Source organism: Canis lupus, chromosome 15 (genome assembly GCF_003254725.2).
Source record: "Canis lupus dingo isolate Sandy chromosome 15, ASM325472v2, whole genome shotgun sequence".
In the NCBI taxonomy this organism is placed as follows: Eukaryota; Metazoa; Chordata; class Mammalia; order Carnivora; family Canidae; genus Canis; species Canis lupus.
The window spans coordinates 59,628,831-59,651,236 of record NC_064257.1 but is presented as its reverse complement, the minus strand read 5'-3'; the positions used below and the strand labels follow the sequence as shown (position 1 = coordinate 59,651,236).

Sequence of the window (22,406 nt, the reverse complement as noted above, 5' to 3'; positions counted from 1 at the left end):
TTGAATTAAAATCTGTAGAAATGCTAAATATTGTTATCTCAAATCATTAGCATTTTGTCTGGAAATCTCTCCCTCTAGGCACATATGGGATTTTTATTTTTATGCATAAATTTGCATAACTGCACTATCTTTTACAGACTATAGTCTGTAGACATTAACTTGACAAATATGATCAAATCATCAGTTTCAGTCTGATTCAGTGAATTTAAAACTTCTTAATGGAGGTATTTCCATCTGTACTCAGCCTTCAATAGTCTCTCTCCCTTTCTTGTCCAAAGAGACCCTTAATCAGTAGTAACTGTAGATTAACGTAACAAACACATTCATTTTCAAAACTAATTTATTTCCATGGTTTTATTCAGTATTTTCAGATAACTCCATGACAGCATAAAATATTCAGGAACAAGTTTCTTCAAAAAAGTGATCACCAACTGTACACAGGAGAGATTGGGCACGGACAAGTGAGTAAGTGTGCTGTGGCATTTCATAGCTTATTTGTTTTCTTTAATCTTTGTATATCCTAAATGTCCCAGTTTTATCAGCCTACATGGAAAATGTCTTTACACCTACGTTACACTCCAATCCCGAAACTCTGTTAAATAACAAAAATTAAACTGAACAAGTTTTAAGGATTTAATTGGCTTTGTTAAATGAATCAAGAAATATTGTATCTAGCAAATAGGGCGCTACAGAGAGGGAAAGGTTTTCAAAGGCAGGACAAGGAAGTCATAAACAGAAAAAGAAAAAAAAGGATTGTTTTGGGTGAAGTCACCCTCCTTTGGGGACAAAAGGGCCTTATTAGGTGAACTAAGTCTTCTTCCTTTGGGGGATGGAGAAGGCCATGTGACACATTACCTTATTGGTTCTGACCAAAAAATTCCTGATGGACTGGTTAAGACTGCATTTCTAGGGGAGATTGGAATTAGATTAGATATGAAGCCCGTTTGGTGGTTTCACCTAGCATAAGTGACTCCACTTAGTGCCTATGGTTTGTGTGTTGTTGATTTTTAACAATTATCATCTCTTGACCACAAAGTCTCCCATCCCCACCTTCACCCAAGTATTTATGGGTACTGCTTGCTGGTTCTTGTCATAACTTAGTGGACTGGGCTTCTTGCCCCAGGCACAGACATATCCACAGACACTTTACGAGTAATGTCTCCTCTCTGAGGAGCTGGAATTCTCTTGTTACATTTGTCAAGAGAGAAAAATTCTATCTACTATCTTATATTTTGTGGGGTCCCTTAGCACGTTTGAATAAAGCCCAGGGTCTTGCCATCAAGGGAAATAGCTCTTTCAAGTACCACACAGTCCCCTCCTATGCAAAGCATGCAGATGCCTTTAGAACTGGTATTTGTCTCCAAGCCATACTCTGAACTATCACTTTAGTTCAACTCTGGAGCCATGTTTAAAGTGTGGATGATTACGCTAGATAATATTCTCTCTTAGAGCAAATCCAGTATCAGAAACTCCATAATCTCCCATATACAACGACTGCTACAAGGGCCTATATTAAAATTGTGTTTGTCTAAATGCCAGTAGCAGGCAAAGTCCACGTCTTTGCTCTACCCAGGCCAATCTTAAAAATATCTATTTATCAATGATGCAAATAGATATCTAATAACTCCCCTAAATAGAAGTACTTCACTCCCAGATCTAACCCATTACTTTTGGCTTTTTATGATGAGAAATTTTATAGTTGTAACTCGTATTAGAAGAGTGATTGTTGATGTAAAAAAAGAAAACATTCTCGTGTAAAATGCTTCTTAAATTGAACCTTCCAGCATAAATTTCCCAAATGAGAGCCAAACTGCCCAGTTTCATATCCTTTCTCATGAGCTTACTGCTGAATGGCCCTGGGCAAGTGTGTTATTTAGTTATCTCTTGCTGTGTAACAAATAACCACAAGATTAGCAGCTTGAACCAACACATAGATATACTCTCACAATTTCCATGGCTAAGAACTCTGGGCATGCTTTAACGGGTTCTCTGCTTCAGGGTGTTTCACAAGGCTGAAACTCAAGGCATCAGCCAGGGCTGCCTCACTTGACACTAGATGAGGAAACGATGTACTTCAAAGCTCACTTCATTGTTAGTAGGATTCTCTTCCTCATAGGTTATTAGACTGAAGACATCAGCTTCTTGCTGGCTATTAGCTGCAAGCCACTCTCAGTGCCTTGGCACATGGTCCTCTCCATATGGCAGCTTACTTCATCAAAGCTAGTGCAAGAATCAATAGAGGGAGACTGATAGCAAAATAACAGTTATAATCTTATGTAACCAAATACAGAAGTTATATCTCAACACTTTTTCCATATTCTGTTGGTAAGAAGCAAGTCACATTTCCTACCCACTTGTAGCAGGAGGTGGGGATGACAGGAAGCCATCTAAGAGTCTGTCTACCAAAATAAGTCACTTAACTTATTTGCGTAGTTCCCCCCCAATATATAAAGTGGGGGGACTAATGAAGATAATAATAGGATCTACCACATAGATTTGTGAAGATTAAATCAGCTGATCAACTAATATATGTTTAAATAATATAACTGTGTCTGTTACATAGTATATACTCAATAAAAATTAATTATTTATATTCTTACTCATGTATCATAAACTTAAATCACCCCAAATTTTGGCCATACTCACAGGCTCTTTTCTTTGATCATGCAATTACCTTCATCATGTTTGCCTCTTTCCTCAAATCTAATTTAGAAACATCTTATTATCCATCAAGGCCTGCTCAAATAACACTTTTTCCAAGATTTATTTCTAAGTTCCCATAGCTGTAAATCTGTTTCTTCTCCACTATACTTCATTTGCAGAAATGGTTGTTTTCTGCCTCATATTTATAACCACGCATGTCTCTACCCACAAAACAGTAAATTATTTGATGTTAGGGATTCTGTTGTTGATGATTGTATCCCTATGATGGGCAGACATTCAATAAAGATTCATTGTGTTGAACCAAGAATTAGACTTTGGTTTAAAATTTTGTCATTGATCAGATCAAACAAAGAAAGTGTTAGAAGGAATCAGTATAAATTGAATAAGATATAAGGAATTAGCCTGTTGTCATAGGAAAAGATAAAATTTACTAACCCGTAAAAGATAAAATAAAACTAACCTGTCAGGATTGACACTTTATTCCAAATCATATCTACTTGCTAAATTATTGTACTTGCAAAGTCCTTATGGGATATTGAGTAACTCAAACTCCTTTTCAAATAAGAAGACTTGAACTCTCATTCTTCTCATGAAAGAAACTGTTATGTTCCATCAAAAGCTTATAAAGCTTATAACAAGGGAAATTTGGACCAAAATTTCAAACTATGAGACACACAGAGTTAGCCCTTCCTGGTCATATCTCTGTGTACTTACCCCAACTGTCTAGAAGCATCATTTAACCTCTTTCATTACTTCCTACATATCTAACCACTCCTAAAGTAGTCACATGTTATCTTCCATGACTTTGCCATAATACCTCCAGATTCAGTGTCAAGCAGAAGCATTCAATTGACAAACCTCAGGTCTGTGGTCTCCTTACACTTCAGTAAGATTGTAACTTCCATGTTGAGGATTTTTCTTAAATAGGAAAGAGGTTGGCTGCCAGGTGGACAAAAATGACCAAATATTCATTTTACTCTATTAGTTTTGAATATAATATTTTTCTACAAGGTCACATATTCTTTATCACCATGATAATACTCCTCTTGAAGTTTAAAGATTAAAATCTTAATCTAGTCCATTAAGTAGATGTATAATAAAAGAATAAATTAGTAATAAAAATTTTCCACAAAGAAAAGCCCAGGAACAGATGGCTTCACATTTGAATTCTACCAAACATTTATTTAAAAAAAAAAAAAAAGATTGTATCTATTTATTTGAGATAGTGAGCAAGAGAGAGAGAGAGAGAGAGAGCATGAGTAGGGGGAGAGGGAGGGACAAGCAAACTCCCCACTGACCAGGGAGCCCAATGTGGGCTCGACACCAGGACCTTAGGATCATGACCTGAGCTGAAGGCAGATGCTTAACTAACTGAGCCATCCAGGCACCCCTCTACCAAATATTCAAAGAGGAATCAACACCAACTCTTTCAAAACTTAAAAAAAAAAGAAAGGAAGAAAGAGGAGGGATAACTTTAAATCTCATTCTGTGAATCCAGAATTATCTTGCTATCAAAGCTAGAAAAATACATTGTAAGAAAAGGAACATATACACCAATATCCCTTATGAACATAGATGTAAACACACTTAACAAAATATGGTAAATCAAGTCCAGAAACATATAAAAAGAAGTAACACCATGATTAAGTGGAATTTATGCCAGAAATGCAAGTTTTGTTAATATGCAAAAATCAGTCAATGTAATACATCATAGTAATAAAATACAGAACAAACACCATATGATTACCTCAAGAGATACAAAAAAAGGCACTTTACAAAATCCAACAACCTTTCATAATAAACAAGGAGTAGAAAGGAATGCCCTCAACATTATAAAGAGCATCTATGAAAAACTCAAAGCTAAAATCATACTCTATAGTGAAAGACTGAATTCATCCATCTTAAGTTTGAAAAAAAAGACAAGGATCTCTGCTCTCACTTCTATTCAAGATTGTACTGGAGGTCAGTTAGGCAAGAAAAAGTAATAAAACCCAACTGGATTGGAAAGTAAAAAGTTAAAGTGTATTTGAAGATGATATTACCTTTCATAGAAAGATTTGAAGATGATATTACCTTTCATAGAAAATCCTAAGGTATCCACCAAAAAGTGATTATATCTGATAAATGAGTTCAGCAAGTTTGGATATGAAATCAATGTAGAAAAATCAAATGGATTTCTATATACTGGCAATGGGCAACCCAAAAATGAAATTAAGAAAATAATTCCATTTATAATAGAAATAAAATATTTCAAAAAAATTAACAAAAGATATACAAACTGTGAACACTGTAAACTATAAAACATTATTGAAATAGATTAAAAGTAGGAAAGATACACAAATGGAAAGATATCTCATGATCATGGAACTTAGTACTGTGAAGATGGCAATACTTCCTAAGCTGATAAACAGATTTAACACAATGTCTATCAAAATCCTTGCTATACTTTTGCAGAATTGAAAAACTGATCCTAAAATACACATGGAAACCAATCAAGGGACTCAGAATAACCAACAAATTTTTTGAAAAGGAAACAAAGGTGGAAGACTCATGATTCCAGGTTTCAATGCTTAATACAAAACAACAGTAAACATGACAGTGTGTTACTGGCATCAGGCTAGACTCAGATTAATAAAACAGAAGTGAGCATCTTGAAATAAACCCTTAAGGTTATTGTCAATTTTTTACAAAACTGTCAAGATAATTCAATGGAGAAAGAAGAGTCTTTTCAATAAATTATGCTGGGATAACTGGATACACATGCAAAATAAAGAAGTTAGACCCTTACCTTGTAGCATATATAAAAATCAACTCAAAATGGATTATAAATCTGAATATAAGAGCTCAGGCAATGAAACTCTTAGAAGAAAACAAAGAAGTAAATTTTTGTAAGCTTGGATGAGACAATGGCTTCTGAGATATAATACCAAAATAACAAAAGAAAACATAGACAAATTGGACTTTAGCAAGTTCAAAAACTTTTTTAAAGGGTACCAGCAAGAAAGTGAAAAGACATTCATGGTATTGGAAAAAATATTTGCAAATTATGTATCTGATAAGGAATTCATGTCTGAAATATATAAAGTACACTTACAACTCAAAAATAAAAAGACAAATAATTGAAAAGTTATGTCTGCACAAAAACTTGCACATAGATGTTTATAGAAGCTTTATTCATAATTGTCAGAATTTGGAAACAACTGAGATATCCTTCAGTAGGTGTATGGATAAACTGTGGTACATGCAGATAATGGAATATAACCCAATGCTCAAGAGAAAGAAACAATCAAGCCATGAAAAGATATGGGAAAACATGAAGTGCGTATTGCTCAGTGAAGGAAGCCAATCTGAAAGGCTGTATACTGTATGATCCCAACGATATGACACTCTGGAAAAGGCGAAACTATGGTGACAGGGAAAAGATAAGTGGTTTTCAGGGGCTTGGGGGAGGATAGCTGAATAGGTAGGTAGAACACAGAGGGATTTTAAGGCGGTGAAAATAATGGACAGATGTCATTACACATTTATCCAAATGCAAAGAAAGTACAACACCAAGAGTGAACCCTGTTGTACACTATGGACTTGGGATGATTAGGACGTGTCAATGTAGGTTCATCAACTTTAACAAAGGTACTGTCTGGTGGGAGATGTTGAGAATGTGGGAAGCGATGTACCTGTGGGAGGCAGAGGGTATGTGAAAGATCCCTGTACTTTCCCTTCAATTTTGCTGTGAACCTAAAACTGCTCTTGTCAAAAAAAAGCCAATTTAAAAAAAGACCAATCAATGAAAAATAGAAAAGGAATTGAACAGGCATTTTTACGAAAGCGAGATATCCAAATGTTTAATAAGCACACAAAAATATGCTTACCGCTATTAGCCATTAGGGAAAAGAAATCAAAACCACTATGAGATACCATTCCAATCCCTAGCTTGGTTGAAAAAAAAAAAATAACAAGTGTTGTCAAGGATGTGGAAAATGGAAATATAAAAGGGGCACCTCGTGGCACAGTTGGGTAAGTGTCTGACTCTTGGTTTTGCCTAAAGTTGTGATCTCAGATCGTGAGATCAAGCCCCTCATCAGGCTCTGTACTCAGTGTGGAGTCTACCTAAGTGTCTTGCTCCTTCTCCCTCTGCCTCTTTCCCCCTGTGCATTCTCTTTCTCTAAAACAATAAATAAATATTTTTTAAAAAGAAATGTAAAAGGAGGGCCACTTTGAAAAAAAAAAAAAGTTCCTCAAAATCTTAAGCATAGAGTTACCATAAGATCTGAGAAGATCCCTTCTAGGTATATGCCAAAAAAATGGAAACATTTGCCCACATAAAAACCTATACAAAATGTTCATATTGTTATTCACAATCCACATGGTAGAAACAATGCCAATGTTTGTCAGCTGAAGAAAGGATAAACAAAATATGGTATATTCAAAATATGGCCTATTATGTGTGAATAAGGGATCATTTAGCGATAAGAAGAAATTGAGTATGATATAATATATGGTACAATAAAGCTGTTATTTAAGACAATTCAATTGTAGGATGTAGGATAGACCTAGAGAGAAAGGGAAATTATATATCTATGCTAAAATTTCTTTTTTTGCTCAATACTGTATGCTTTTTAACTGTTAAGTTGCCATGTTTATCCACTGAAGATTATTCCAACTCCTGTTTGACCAAGTAATTTAAAAATAATTAGTTTAATTCATTCTTTTAATTCTGTGGTTTCAAAACTAGTCATGCCTGTCAAGCTTGTCAAACCATCACCAAATACATGTGTAAGCAGATTGAAATATATTTATTGACTTTAGCAAAAAGTGCAACAGATTCCTATTAATTACTGGAACCACATTTCTGTTAAGCTTAGAAATATATTAACCAAATTATGTAAAGTAGAATACAATCATTCTAAATTTCAGAATAAACCATTTGCTTTGCCAAGAGCAAGAGAAAAATGACAGCCGTAGCAAAACAATAGAAATCGTTTTACCCCCACCTCAAGTTCAGCTACATTCTTCCTTTAAAAATAACTAGTCTTTTTTTAAAAATGCAAAGAATGAGCTCCTAGATGTTTCTAAACTAGAAAAATAGTCACAGACAATTTGTTTCAAATATCATGAGGCTCTGCTAGCCTATCCAGTAATGATCCATTTATTTGTTAGCCACCTGGGAACTGTGGGTGGTGTGGGTTGTCCAACTATCTTTTGATTATGTCCTTGGAAAGGAGTAGCAGGTGCCATGCCAATGTTCCTTTGGTATTCTCTTAATGCCAAATAGATCATGTTTTAAATCCCTGTCGGTCTCATCCCTTCATACAGATGAATTCAACCCATAGTCATTAAATAAAACTGTGACACATAGAGTTACTGCCGTGTTCACAAAACCATGACCAGAACAGAAAAATGTGCATCAGAAGGCAGTGAGCTCTAGTCTTCCTTGTTCTCTTCTAAACTGCACATCATATCTATGTAACTGAACCACGAGCAGCAAAGTGGTCGTACTCCTCCTCTCCCAGGGTTCTAGTAAGAATTCCCCAAATGAATCAGATTGATGAACTATTTCAGCTGTAAAAACATAACGTAGGACGCACAGCATAGTCTCATTTATTTTTTAAGGAAACTTGCCTGGTTAGTCACAAGTCTCCATATCTCACATTGATTAACTTAATTTGCTGCTTTTTAAATGTCATATATCTACCCAGAGAACTTTGAATTGAGTTTAGCCTTAAGAAGCGAAACTAGATGGAGTAACGAAATCAGTTACCCTATCAGGATCTTACAAAATGTCTTTGATATCCTTTAAACTTTATTCATGCAATCATAGAATAAAAATGACAGTGTTTATATCGAACTATATACATCATTTAATTCTGGGTGAGAAGAAAGCAAATGAATAAGGGAAAACATCTTATTTTTCTACTTGTTCTAGGTATATCAAAAAATGAAACGCAAATTTATTTTCAGATTTTGTAGTAGACTAACTTCTAAGCAAAGCTTAGGAGAACCTGATACTTTAAAGATAATAGTTCGATCTCTCACTGATTAAATCAAGAATCATTTGTCAAGTTGCCTGTACGTCAGATACTATTATTCATAGATAACTTTGGATATTAACTGTACGGCCCATTTAATAGTATTGAGAAAATTAACATTAGAGTGTTCCTTTGTGGCAGGCACTGCCTACCACTATTCTTATTTTATGGATAATGAAACTGAAACCTAGAGAGGCTGAGATAGTTGCCCAAGGCCACGCAGCTAGAAATGCAGCCTGGCTCTGAAGATCTCCTGCCTCACCACTAGGTCATTCTGGCCATTGTGTCTCTCACCTAAACCTGCTGCTGCCTTCTCTCCACTTGCCCCTCCCTCTTCAGCGAGGGCAATGTGCAGCACTTTGGCTTTACAATTGTCTCCCATTTCTTCATAGTTTTGGACTTGTCCTTTCTATTTTTCTTCTCAACCGTGTTGTTGGCTGAAGCATCCCTATTTTTACATCATGTTGATATCAGATACATCCCAGAACCCTAATCCTGGATGATGCCTTCATTATCTGATCTTGATTTTTTTTTTCATTTTTTCATGAGACTTGTGAGGCTCCAAAATGCTAATAAGCTTATGCATTTGGCAGATGTGTCTGAGTCATCAGTGATTGGACTAGTTGGAACAACTAGCTAAAGATACTCATCTTGGTATTTGTTCATCCCGACAGTTTGTGGCCTTGGCGTAGAGAGCGACTCATATGTCAGGCAGGAGTAATTTCAGTCAGTATTCTTTAGTGATGTCTCCAGAAAACCATCGAATTTCCCAAGGGCTGTGATCATATTAGTCACACTTGTCAGATTAAGTCGTATTTCTTTTCTAAAACAAAAAGCAAGAGATACTGTAAACCCCAAGGCATATATCCTTCAACAGCAACAAAAGATGTTCATATACTCGGTGGAAACTCAATTCTATCGAAAGTAACCAATGCTTTATACTGTGAAACTTTATACTGTGAAACTTAATCAAAGGAAGCAAATGTGCTCTTCATTGAAATGTGGAAAAGTAACATGTAATAGCTATTAAAGAATCTATTAAGAATCATCATAATTTAAAATCATTTTTTAAATCATAAGATTACTTAAAAATACTACTGTGAATTTACAAATAGTTAATATTTTTATATCCTTCCTTGTTTTTTATCCTTTTTTTCAGAAATGAATTGTATATGTTTTAAAAATATTCTTTAACCTATGCTGAGATATTATTAATTAACAGTATTAATGTTCTACATTTTTGTAGCAAGAGATAAAGAGCCTGCACATCTGTTTGTTATCTTAACCCCACAATAACTCAGGGGAGCAAGAGAACTCTGGGGGACTCGTGGATGTGCATGACCCATACAAGGTCAGTCTGCTAGGAGGCAGCAGAGCCAGGTGCAGAACATACTTCCCCAGCCCCTTAAATTGGGCACTTTCTATCCATTGGTTTGTCCCTAAATGCATGAGGGAAGAAAGAAGGTAACCCTTGTAATTTCTTTGCTGTTGATTCAGTGGCTCAAAGACTCGAGTATATGAGAATTACCACAATTCTCAATACTTTGTTTAAAAGTCAGTTTTAGGGCCAAAGACTCTGAATTTGTATCTGTGATTCAATTGCTAGTTCAAAAGCCAAAAGTTAAAAAAAATGACTGTGTTCTAATTCGGCCATAACTTTTTATTTTCAGTAGGCAAATTTTTTTTTAAGTTTATTTATTTAGTTAGTTGGTTGGGGGGAGGGGCAGAGGGAAAGGGAGATAGAGAATCCCAAGCAGACTCCCTGATGAGTGCAGAGCCCCACCTAGGGGCTCCATCTCCTCACCCTGAGATCATGACATGAGCAGAAATGGAGTCAGACGTTTAATCCACTGAGCCACCCAGGCACTCCTTCTGTAGGCAAATCATAGGGGTCATTAGATCAGGAATCTGATGGGCAAACGTTGGAGTCTGAGCAGTAAATTCAAGGGCAGCTGCGGAACTCGAGTGGGGAGAGTCATTTCATCGCGAAGACTGCCTTTTGGATGTAAGGGTCTCTCTATCAACAATGTTTTCTGTTCTTACCACAACTGGTTTTTCTTTTTCTTTTTTTTTAACTTAAGAAAATTTGGGCTGCAGATTTGGAAGCCAGTTTCCTCATAACATTTTTAATCCCTACAAAAGCCCCAACATTTGGAAGAAATGTCGGTTACGTGTCATTTTTGACACTTCTAATCTTTGTCCCTGAAGGAAATTGGCAATGAAAAGAATGAAACAAATTTCCAAAATCCAATAATCGAACTAAGTTTAACTTCTGTCCTAGAAACAGGCAAGCCGTTTTCAGAATTCTTTTCGAGCCATTCATTTTCTTAATATTTGTTTCAAATTTTCCTCTATTAGAAGATATTTTTTCTAGCTATATAATTAATGATTTTGAGATATTTTCTGGGTTCACCTCTAAAAGTGGTCATCTTTGAAATTTAGGTATTAAGTTTATACCTTACTGTGATTGCATCAGAAGCAGATTTAGAGTTTTATTAGATGTTGTTATTACTCCTTTTAAGGTTTGCTATTTAGTTAAATTATAAAACTTGAAATTGAGAATGTGATTTTAAACTGTCATTTCTGTGCACACAAAACACTTTTGTTACTGACCTGTCACTTTACTGAAATCTGCTATAATTGACTGACTTACCATTTTTCAGAAATTATCAGGCTGCTTTTAACACAACTATAAGCTCCTCAAGTTAAGAGTCTCTGATGTATGGATGAGATCTCCCTCCTCAGCATGTTGAATACATAGAGATTGTTAGTAAATATCCATGTCATTATTTTCTGTTCTAAGATTTTTGAAGACACACAGAGCAGCAATCAGATTCTGAATCTTCCACTTACTCATTTTCTCACTTTAGACAAATTAGTCAACCTCTCGTTTTCTTCATCTGTCAAGCAGGAATAAAAAAAGCACTGCCTTCCTAGAGCTAGCTTGAGAATTAAATGTAAAGCATTTTACATGGGGCCCAAACCATACTAAGTGCTCAGTTGAAGTTCGCTATTTTGGGTGACCACATGCACATTATAATGGCAAACTATTGGGCAAAACCCAAATGTGCACGTAGAGGAGATTGAGTGAAAATAAATTATATGTATGTGGAGTATTACATATAATGCAACATTATACCATCACGAAAAAGGATTAAGAAAGTACGTTCGGTACTGATAGGGAACTCATTACAAGAAATGCTTTGCCACTACAGAAAACAGTATGGAGGATGCTCAAAAAACTAAAAATAGAACTACCATGTGATCCATGAATTCCACTTCTGGGTGTATATCCAAAGGTAACAAAAACACTAACTTGGAAAGATAACTGCGCCCCTATGTTCATAGCAGCTCTATTTACAATAGCCGAGACACGGACACCACTAAGGACCCATCGACGGATGAACAGAGAAAGAAGTTGTGCGAGATACATGATGGAATATTTGGCCACACGGAATGAGAAAATCCTACTATTTGCAACAACATGGATAGAACTTGAAGGCATTCTATTAGTGAAACAAATCAGACAGTAAAAGACAAATACCATATGATTTCATTTATACAGGGATTCTAAAAAAAAAAAAACAAAAAACCCTAAGAACTAAAGTCATAGAAAAAAAGGGATTAAACTTGTGGTTATCAGAGGTGGGAGGGGGAAGTAGAGAAAAGTGGTCAGAAAGTTGAAACTTCCAATTATAAGATAGGTCAATATTAGGAATGTGATGAAGCGCAGGAGGGCTATAGCTAACACTACTATAGGACACATGGTAAGAGAGTATATTTGAAAAGTTCTCATCACAGGAGAAAATTTTTTTCCTTTCTTCTTTTCTTCTTTTTTTTCTTTTTATTGTATCTACAGGAGGAGATGGACGCTAGCTAGTTGAGCCTATTGTAGTGATCATTTCACAATTTACAGAAATCAAGTTTAAGGGGCCCATCAAGCTGTAGGGCCCCTTAAACTTACACAGTGACATCTGTCAACTATTTCTCAGTAAAGGTGGAAAAACATATTGTTATTTAAAAACGAAACAAAATGTAGTGCAGAATGGGTATATATGCCACCATGTGAAAAAAAGAAAGGTGGTGGTGGGGGTATTATATATATCTCAGTGTGCTGGAGAGATCACAGAGATGAAGCAGCTGCAAACTCTCATCTTAAGGGGTTTATTGTCTGTAAGTGTTAAAAACAGCTTGATCGTTTCTGAGTAACAGAGGAAAAGTATACACACGTATATAATTTGTACATATTTGCTTTGCCTATACATAAAATATTTCTGCAAAGGTACAAAAGGAAATGATGCCGTATATTGCTCAGGGGAAGGAAAACTGGGGTCTCGGAGACAAAACTAGGAGGGTGATTTTTCCCTGTCTTCACTTCTGTATTGTTTGAATTTTGAATCAACAGCATATAGTATTTATTCAAAATGCTAATGCGTGTAATTAAAATTGTTTGGAATGCCAAACTGAGGAGAGCATTTGAACCAAGACTGTAATGAAAAGTAATAATGATCCCTAAAGAAATTATTCTATCATTCATTTAAAAAAAAAAAAAGCCATTCAGTGATTGCAGACAATGGTCTCTTAGGAAACGGTTAAAACTTTTAACATATTTCTATGGCAAATGTAATAGGCAAAGCCAAAAAGTCTTCCTTTTATTTTTATTGGTTTTATTTTTTCCTCTTGGTCCCACAGTAGAAATAGTCTGCATATTTTCATGTAATGAGTACCTCTGGTAATGGCATATATCTCACCTTTATTGTACAATCCTTAAATAATTTATTATATTTAAATGAACACTTCAATCTTTAGTGAAAGCTGACAAAGGCTGTCCATGCATAAGAATTTTTTTCCTGGAGCATCTACATTCCATCCACACCATACAATTATAAATGACCTGATTTTTATAGTATCTATGAAAAAGGAATACGTTATTATAGAGTCCAGTGTCAGAGTCCACTCAGAAATCACCATTTTATGTTCTCTCTGAAACGGACTGTGCACCTACAAGTGGTTGTTTGAAGATCATCTCAGGCCTATATTAATGATTTTTGAAAGATAAGTCAGCTTTTGTTCTTATTTAAGAATAGTAAACATTTAAAAAAAAAGAATAGTAAACATTATTAGCCACATGGCAAGAACAATTGGTATAAGCGACCATGACTTTCTACATGAGGCTTGTTCGAGAACCGCAAATGACATCTTTCTGTTTGATCTAGAAGAAAAATCCCGGTGAAACAATACTGCATCTTTCTTGTGACCAAGATTCATCTCATAATAGAATCCTTAAATGCTGGGCCTGAGAAGTGATGTTGCTTGTCAAAGCAAAGAGAAAAAATAGGCTCAATATAATTAATGAAATTAATTAATTTCATTAATTACAGTTGTCTCTGTGGGGAGAGGTAAACCACCTTCCATACACACTAAAGACTTCATACTTCTCTTTATAACGGAACATGCTAAATTAATTATATGGCAAAAACACTTGTTCCTAGAAGCAGTTTAATCAATTCCGTTTTGATTTAATTCTAAAAGCATTACAGGATAGGGAAAGATTTTTAAACAAGATTCAAGTACACTCCAAAGGGCAAGTACTTTATATTTGACTCTATCAAATTAACAAATTTCTGTATTAAACAGGATGCCCAAACCAAAATTGAGATATAAAAACATGTTAATTCATATAAAGCTCTTAGAACTTGTGTAGCACATTATAAGGGCTCAATTTATATTCATAGGATCAGTATTTTTTTGCAGTGGAATCAGAAATACAAACTCAGAGGAAGGCTAAATCATGTTTTTCTTCAGTAATATTTAACCAAGCTATACCTGCAGAAAAGTGCACAAATCCCAAGTGTACAGCTTAATGAATTTCCACAAGGTGAGCACACCTGCCCAGATCAAGAAATAGAGGGATGTCGGATTCCAGAAGGCCCTTCCTACCCCCACCCAACTGTTGCTGCTCCTCACTCCCCAGAGGTCACCCCTATCTTTATGTGTAATACCATGGTTCAGTTTTGCCTCATTTTGAACTCTATATGAATTGAACCATACAGTATATATTTACCTTAGTTTTGTATTCCATGTGAAAATTTACCACACACTTAGTGGCTTAAAATAGCACAAATTTAGTATCTCACAGTTTTCATGGGTTAAGAGTCCCATGTCCTGCGGCTGGATTCCCTGTTCAGGGTCTCACCTGACTGAAATCTGTCTGGATTCATAGGTTCTGAAGCTGACCTACATCAAGAATAAAGAAGTGCTCTGAGAGCCCATAGAGCCTTTCCAAAAATAACAGCATTGATTTTAGGTCAAATCTATTATAGAGTACGGTGCTATGTTTAAGACCGATATTAGACCTGCCTTTTTACGGGCCATTAAATGTATATTTATATATGTATAGGAAAAATTCTGAAAGACTTAGAAGTTGACCAAAAATGTGTTCCTCTAGCTTACCCTTTCAGGCTTTCTCACTCTTTCATTGTCTTTGCACTATTTTTGCAATCCTACAAGTGGTAAGTGAGACCAACGCAAAGATTCTTCCCCACGGAAGTACACATTTGTTGTGTTCGGTGTGCAACTGATTATTACTTGTGGACAGACCCATTGCACATCTATTTGGAAACCTATTTCTGCATTCCTTACTTGCCTGTGTATGTGTGGTTCTGTAATTTTTTAAAAGTTTTTATTTAAATTCCAGTTAGCATACGGTATAATATTAATTTCAGGTGTACAAGATAGTGATTCGACATTTCCTTACATCACCTAATGCTCATCACACCATATACCCTCCTTAATCCCCATCACCTGTTCCCCCCATCCCCCACTCCCCTCCCCTCTGGTAACCCTAAATTTGTTCTCTATGGTTAAGAGTCTCTTTCTTGGCTTGCCTTCCTCTCTCTTTTTTTCCCCTTTGCTTATGTGTTTTTTTTTCTTAAATTCCACATATATGTATGGCTCTTTAAATTTTCTTTTGAAATTGGTTTTAAGATCTTAATGATTTCATCATCAGTTTAGTTAAATATCTCTGACATACATTCAATTTACATTTATATGAGTCGTTATTTTACCTCTAAAAAATCTATCCTTAAACATGACTTAATAATACTTTGATTACTGTGTATTATATATATATGATTTGTAAAATATGTATTTAATACATATTTAATTATAAGATATTTATAAAATACTGATCCAGCTTCTATTAATAGAAGCCAGAACAAATTTACACTGTGTGGATTCAAAGATTTATAACTATTCCAATTTCAAGATACATTTAAAAAATTTATTTTGAGGGCAGCCCGGGTGGCTCAGCAGTTGAGCCCCTGCCTTCAGCCCAGGGCGTGATCCTGGAGTCCCGGGATTGAGTCCCACATCGGGCTCCCTGCATGGAGCCTGCTTCTCCCTCTGCCTGGGTCTCTCTCTGCCTCTCTCTGTGTCTCTCATGAATAAATGAATAAAATCTTTAAAAAAAATTATTTTGAGTTCTTCATCAGGAATGAAACAGACCTTTATGCTACTATTCCAATGGACCACAGAGTGCATTTTACAGGCTCCATCTATAATTTGGTAACAATGTACATTTAATAACATTATTAAATCATTTTAGTAGTTTTCCATGGCTCTTTTGATAAAACTCCATATCCCTAACTGGCCCCATGTTTCCTCTTCTGGATGTTTTCCACATTCCAGAAATACTGGCCTTTTCTTCAGTCCCTCAAACTATGCATATATCCTGAACTCCAAATCTTCACCCATGCTATTAGTTTTTCCCAGAAAGTGTTTCTCCACAACCTACAATACTCCCTTTTATTTATTCCAGTCTTCCTTCCTTTCCCTTTCCTTTCCTCTCTTTCAGTTCCTCCCATCCTTCCCAACACCCCCAGAGTTTACTCATTCCTCTTCAACCTTTAAAAATCAACTCAAGTTTCTCTCCCTCAAGTTTTCTTAATTCCACACCCAAAACAAATCAGTTCAATTTGTTGCATACTCTCAGCACCAGATTTTCCTCCTTCTTAGCACTTCACCCACTTTTTAATTATGTATTCAACTTTTTGGATAATCTAATTAACTTTTAAATGAAGGTCCAGGTCTGTTTGGCTCAGCTGTGTATCTGCAATTTCTAGTAAAAAAACTGACGTGTTATATATACTCAATAAATACTTAACCTACATTGACATCTCACTACTTTTCTTTGCCATGAGTTTGAACATGTGAAATTGTCACTTTACAACTATTTCTACATATTAATAACGATAATTTCTAAAGTTTCCATCAAATGACAAGATCTATCTAGACACAGTTATTTCAGATAAGGTGCGAATGAATTTTGGAAGTGATTTCTCCTTGTGAGCATTGTTCAGCACTGATTAAAAATTATCCGGATCCTGGATTCAAATTCTGTACCTTACTATATAGTATTGTATGACTTAAGAAAAAGTTCAAAAATCTTTCTGTGCCTTATCTTTGTCATTTATAAAGTGGGAAATATGTAAGTGTTTTCTTATAAGGTAGTTGTGAGGATTAAATAAATTAATATATTGAAAGTAGTGAATATATTTAACTGGTATTAGTCCAGAGTAATGCTAGCTATTTTCTGAAAAATACTTTTTTGGTCTGATCACATAAGAAATTCAAGTTTTTAAAAAAGAGAAAAATCCCTATCATCTAAAAGCTAGTAAATATTCAGATTCATTAGGGTTGTCAGTGATAGCTGTAAGGGGCTGGTCAGTCAATGCGGATCCTTTCTTTTGGAGGAAACAAACATCAATATTGCAATAAGCACTGATAACTGGTTATTTCAGTAACAACATTTTCCCACATGACAGAAGGAGAAGGGAAATAAGTGATCATTCTGTCATAATTTAACAATCTGATTAGTAAAGTATAAACACAGGACCCCTCTTACAACCATACTCTATGGAATCTAGATGGTCTTGGATTAGTTTGGTTTCCTTATGATATGCTCTAAACACATTTGTTTTTTGTTGTTGTTATTTGTTTTTTAAAAGATTTTATTTATTTATTCATGAGAGACACAGAGAGAGGCAGAAGGAGAGGCAGGCTCCTTGCAAGGAGCCAATGTGGGACTGGATCCCGGCACCTTGAGATCCCAGGATCCCTCCCTGAGCCTGAAGGCAGACACTCAACCTCTGAGCCGCTTACGCATCCCCTCTAAACACATTTGAATGGTGGTCATGAGGAACCCAAGAAAAAGCCCCTCAAGCTGAAAGTGTTAACCTAAAATGTTCTCCAGATCACTAACAATGCTAGTGTCAGTTATGTCATCACAAATAAAGCATCTACAATTAAGTTTGGAAAATGCTGTTTCTCCTCTTGATGTTTCCCAATAAACATTAATACATTAAAGCTCTAAGAAGTTTTTTAGCAGAGAAACATACTTGACTGGAAGCCATGGATGTCCAAATTTACTACTACAATAACTTTCTTGTTAAACATTTTAACACTTTTAAAAAACTAGTGTCCTTTAAACACATTTAGGAAGCCCTGATTTTAGGTAGTCTCAAACTACATATATTAGAAAGTAAATTCCACTGAGGAAATTTGAAGATTTGATTGGCTTTACTAATGATTCATGAATCAAGATCAAGTGATCTTAGCAGATAGACAGGAGCTCTGAGGAGCTGAACAAAATGGAAGGGTTTTATAGGCAAAAGAGGATAGATAAAGGAGGTTTCTAAAAATGAATGGATTATTTCAGGCGAAGTCACTTTCCTTTGGAGTGGTTGGGGTCAATCAAGCTGATTACCTTATTAATGTTGACAAGGTAATTCCAGCTTCAGTGATTAAAGGTCACATTCTTGAGAGAGGCTGAAATGCAATTAAGTTAGGTATGAAGTCTTGGTTTGTTGATGTGGGGTTTGGTACAACTGACTCCATTTGGCCCCATAGTTTCTTTATTAACATACATAGTTAGAAAAATTCATAACATAGTTATCTAAGGAGAATTTATGGAATGGATTGTAAAATATGATATTTTTTGCTAGCTACACAAACATACAACTGTACTCCTTTATATTCCAGGTTATGGCAAATAACTTCAAAGTAAAATTCCAAACTTCAAATTCAAAAAATAGCAAAAATTACATAAAATTTTATTTAAACTCAACATTTTGGGTTAGGGCTAACATTTAGAGCAACTTTAAACTAGTGAAAATAGTATATCCCGTGACAAGTGTATGCAAATAGGAAAACAGAAGTAACTTCTATACTGAAAAAAAAAAAAATCAGGGTAAGAAAACTCTCCTTACATAATTCTCAATTCTAGTTCTGAATAATGATATGCATTCACTCACTTTCATAGTTTGGAAGATTTATCTAAAAACAAAGCTTCAAAGATTGTGTGTATTTCACCATTGGCTATATTGTCATGGGTTACTCTATACATTTATTAAGAATTTGATGTACCTTTTTCTAATTTCTTTACACTGAAACATAATAGAAAAATTTTAAAACTTTGACAGTGATTGAAGCTGGATAACGTTACTTTTTTTTTTTTAATAAAAAAAGTAAAAAAAAGAAATGAGGAGACCCTTTAAGAGAAAAATACTTGCCAACCTTGAAACAACATTTGTTTTCATGCAGATATCATGGACTATTTAAGTGTGAGAGGTCTACTAATGACATGTGGCAAAGACCACTATTATCTATTAAATATTTCTGTTCAAGACATTAATTGTCCATGAAACATTCTTGCTCTCATTCTATAATGTGAATTGCTTTGGTAAATAGCTACCCAGTCAAGGATTTTTTTCCTAGCTTCTGTTCATCTAGGTGAGGCCATGTCATTAATTCTGAACAGAAGAATGTGAGATAGGATGCCATACGTCACTTCCAGGCCAAGGAGCCAGTGTCTTTCTTTCTGTGGACTGCCATGTGACCATCAGGCAACTCTTCATCTTGTAAATTGTATGTAATTATTTGTGACACAGACATTCATGTTGCTTTCTAGGGTTTCCTATCTAAAAGTCTTTGTTGATCATTATGTCTGTTAAAAGATAGCTTTCAGGAAAAGGTAAAACCATGATGCTCATAAAAATGAGAATTTGCTAAAGATTTTATTCTACTCATTGAATGAGAGAACCAGTCTCTCAGATATTATAACCAGATCAAAGGAAAAGTAAAAAAAAAAAAAAAAAAACACACAGGTGTATATGAAGTAAAATAAATGCTGAAGTACATTGTAGAGGCAGGACTATTTTTACAGGGAGAAGAGAGATGCTGAAATAGACAATTAAATCTCTACAGACAAGACAGAAGAGGCATGTTTATTATTTACTACAATTTAAGAATTATCAAATAGCTTAAAGACAATGAAAATCTAGAATCAGATAATCTGGGAGGATATTTTATATATAGGCAGCATGTAGTCTCCAGTGAAACACAAATTGTTGCCTACATGTGGAAAGAGATGAATCTGAAGCCAACCTAATGTTTAATGCTTTTATGTAACCCATGTAAGGACAGCTTACACTGATACTTTTTTAAAAATTAAACTTTGTCTTTATTTTAAATGTATTGTCTTATTAGATGTGTCATTAAAGTGACACGTATATTACTATAATTTTTTTCAGTATTTTGATAACTGTGTTTGTATATTGTTTATTTTCTTTTTGATATTCAGTATTTTCCTTTATGTATTTAAAAACATCTTTCTGAGAAGCTAATAGGATTCCATAGATTGCCAAAGGCAACCATGGCAAGAAAAAGGCTAAGAATCTCTGCTCTAGTAGAAATAATTAGGATGGCATGTTAGTAATGTGAGTTGTTATTTGCTGTGTTAGGTATGGCATTAAAAGAAAGGTATTAGCTCAGATGAGAATGGTCCAATTAACAAGGAAAGTTGAAAGTGAACAATCTAGAGATTAGGACCCTTTAGGGTTGGGAAAAAATGACTGCAACAGACACTGGTCTTGTGATTTTAAAAAGCTTGAGCAATGGGGGTCCATTAAAAATATAAATTTGCCATACAAAAAAATTCAGATTGCCTCAATGTAATCACTATCGAGTTAAAAGAGAGAAGCTTTGGGGAGAAAAAATAAAGCTGGCCTAAGAACCAATGTCTAAGAAAGAACATTTTTTTTTTATTGTGATGGCGCACGGAACTTGAGACAAATAGATCAGAAGCTTACAAATTTTTGAAAATGTATTGCTAAAGAAACCATCAGTCTACCCTTGACTCATTGAGCTTTCAAACAACTACCAGGCTCCCAAGCTTGCATTAATATGGAGGGGCTTGCAAAAGTAGTATACCACCACGAAGGGCACATATTCCCAAATCCACTTCAGATGAGGCCGTCAAGATAATGGACAAGATAGAAAAATCTCAGAAGATAATTCTGGACGGTGGTTGCAGGGACCATGGAGAACAATGAACAAATGAGTTCCTTCCAGAAACAGAATCAAAGTCTAAATAAGAAACTTCTCCTCTTACCTGGGTAAAGGAACTCACAGTGCTGGGCTTCGGGTTTTCTCAGTTCTAAGGACAAGTGACTGTTATGTCTGCAATGCTTACTGTGATACCGTGATATAATAAGAAATTTATATTTTGGTCTTCATCCCCAGGTCCTGGCCGGAGCTCCTAAAACCTTTGTAATTTCCTGAGTGGTGAGGGATAACAGGAACATCTTACACAGAGCTCCTCAATCCTATTAAATTTCATGAGTGATAGGATCGTCTTTTGTTCTAATGAGATGACTCAATAGTCTTCTGGATGAGGGGCTGATTAGCAGAAAGATCAGATTTGATTAGAAGCTTATGGGCAGCCTGGGTGGCTCAGCAGTTTAGCGCTTGCCTTTGGCCCAGGGCATGATCCTGGAGTCCCGGGATGGAGTCCCACGTCGGGCTCCCTGCATGGAACCTGCTTCTCCCTCTGCCTGTGTCTCTGCCTCTTTCTCTCTGGATCTCTCATGAATAAATAAATAAAATATTAAAAAAAAAAAAGCTTATAACTTTCAGCTCCATCTCCCATACTCCAGGAGGGGTGGAGGAGCTAGGGATTAAGTTAATAATCGATCATGCCTATGTGGTGAAGCCTCCTCCATAACAATTTCTAAAGTACAGGGTTTGCTGGGATTCTAGGTTGGTGAACACATTGCTGAGCTAGGCGATGGGTGTAACCTCAACTCCAAGGATAGCAGATCCTGAACTTCTGGGCCTCACCCTCTCTGTGTCTTCATCTGTATCATTTACCATATCCTTTATTACATAATAAACTGGTAAATATAAGTAAGTACTTGCCTGAATTCTGTGAGCCATCCTAGTGAATTATTGAACTGGAGAAGATGGTCGTGGGAACCTTAATTTATAGCTGGTCAGAAGCAGGTAACAACCTAAAACTTGCAACTGGCATCGAAAGTGGGAGCAGTCTTGTGAAACTGGGTCCTCAGTCTTTGGGATCTAACACTATCTCCAGATAGATAATGTCAAAATTGAGTTGAATTGTAGGACCCTGAGCTGGTGTCAGAAAATTGCTCAGTAATAAGGGAAAAAAAAACCTTACATATTTGGTGGCCAGAAGTAAAGCGGTGTGCAAGGTAGAGGAAAACACAGTTCTCCTTTAGTTGGTTTAGAGAATGTTTCCCAGACACTTCTGTTTTCAGAATGTGAGGTTTTATTGCCTTCCTTTTTTTTTTTTTTTTTTTTTTTGTCCTTGCTCTTTCACTATATATTGGGTGTTGTCAAGGTGGAGGATTGAAT

General features: G+C 35.5%; 2 long non-coding RNA genes across 4 annotated transcripts in view; one reads left to right on the top strand and one right to left on the bottom strand.

Annotated features, from left to right (window-relative positions):
- LOC112654718 (uncharacterized) overlaps positions 1-22,406 on the bottom strand; it is a 33,126-nt gene that overhangs the window by 3,884 nt on the left and 6,836 nt on the right. Inside the window, exons 2-4 of one of the 3 annotated variants that reach the window (XR_007402422.1) lie at positions 8,985-9,513; positions 3,523-3,603; positions 2,086-2,220 (exon numbers count right to left, since the gene is read on the bottom strand). This is a non-coding gene — a long non-coding RNA (uncharacterized LOC112654718). Of the gene's footprint in view, positions 1-326; positions 2,221-3,522; positions 3,604-8,984; positions 9,514-22,406 lie in introns of those variants that run through there. The other 2 variants (XR_003133287.3, XR_003133288.3) reach the window with 2 other exon arrangements.
- On the top strand, positions 358-22,068 carry LOC112654719 (uncharacterized). The gene is made up of 3 exons (XR_003133289.3): positions 358-465; positions 19,467-19,616; positions 21,273-22,068. It is a non-coding gene; the product is annotated as an uncharacterized LOC112654719 (long non-coding RNA).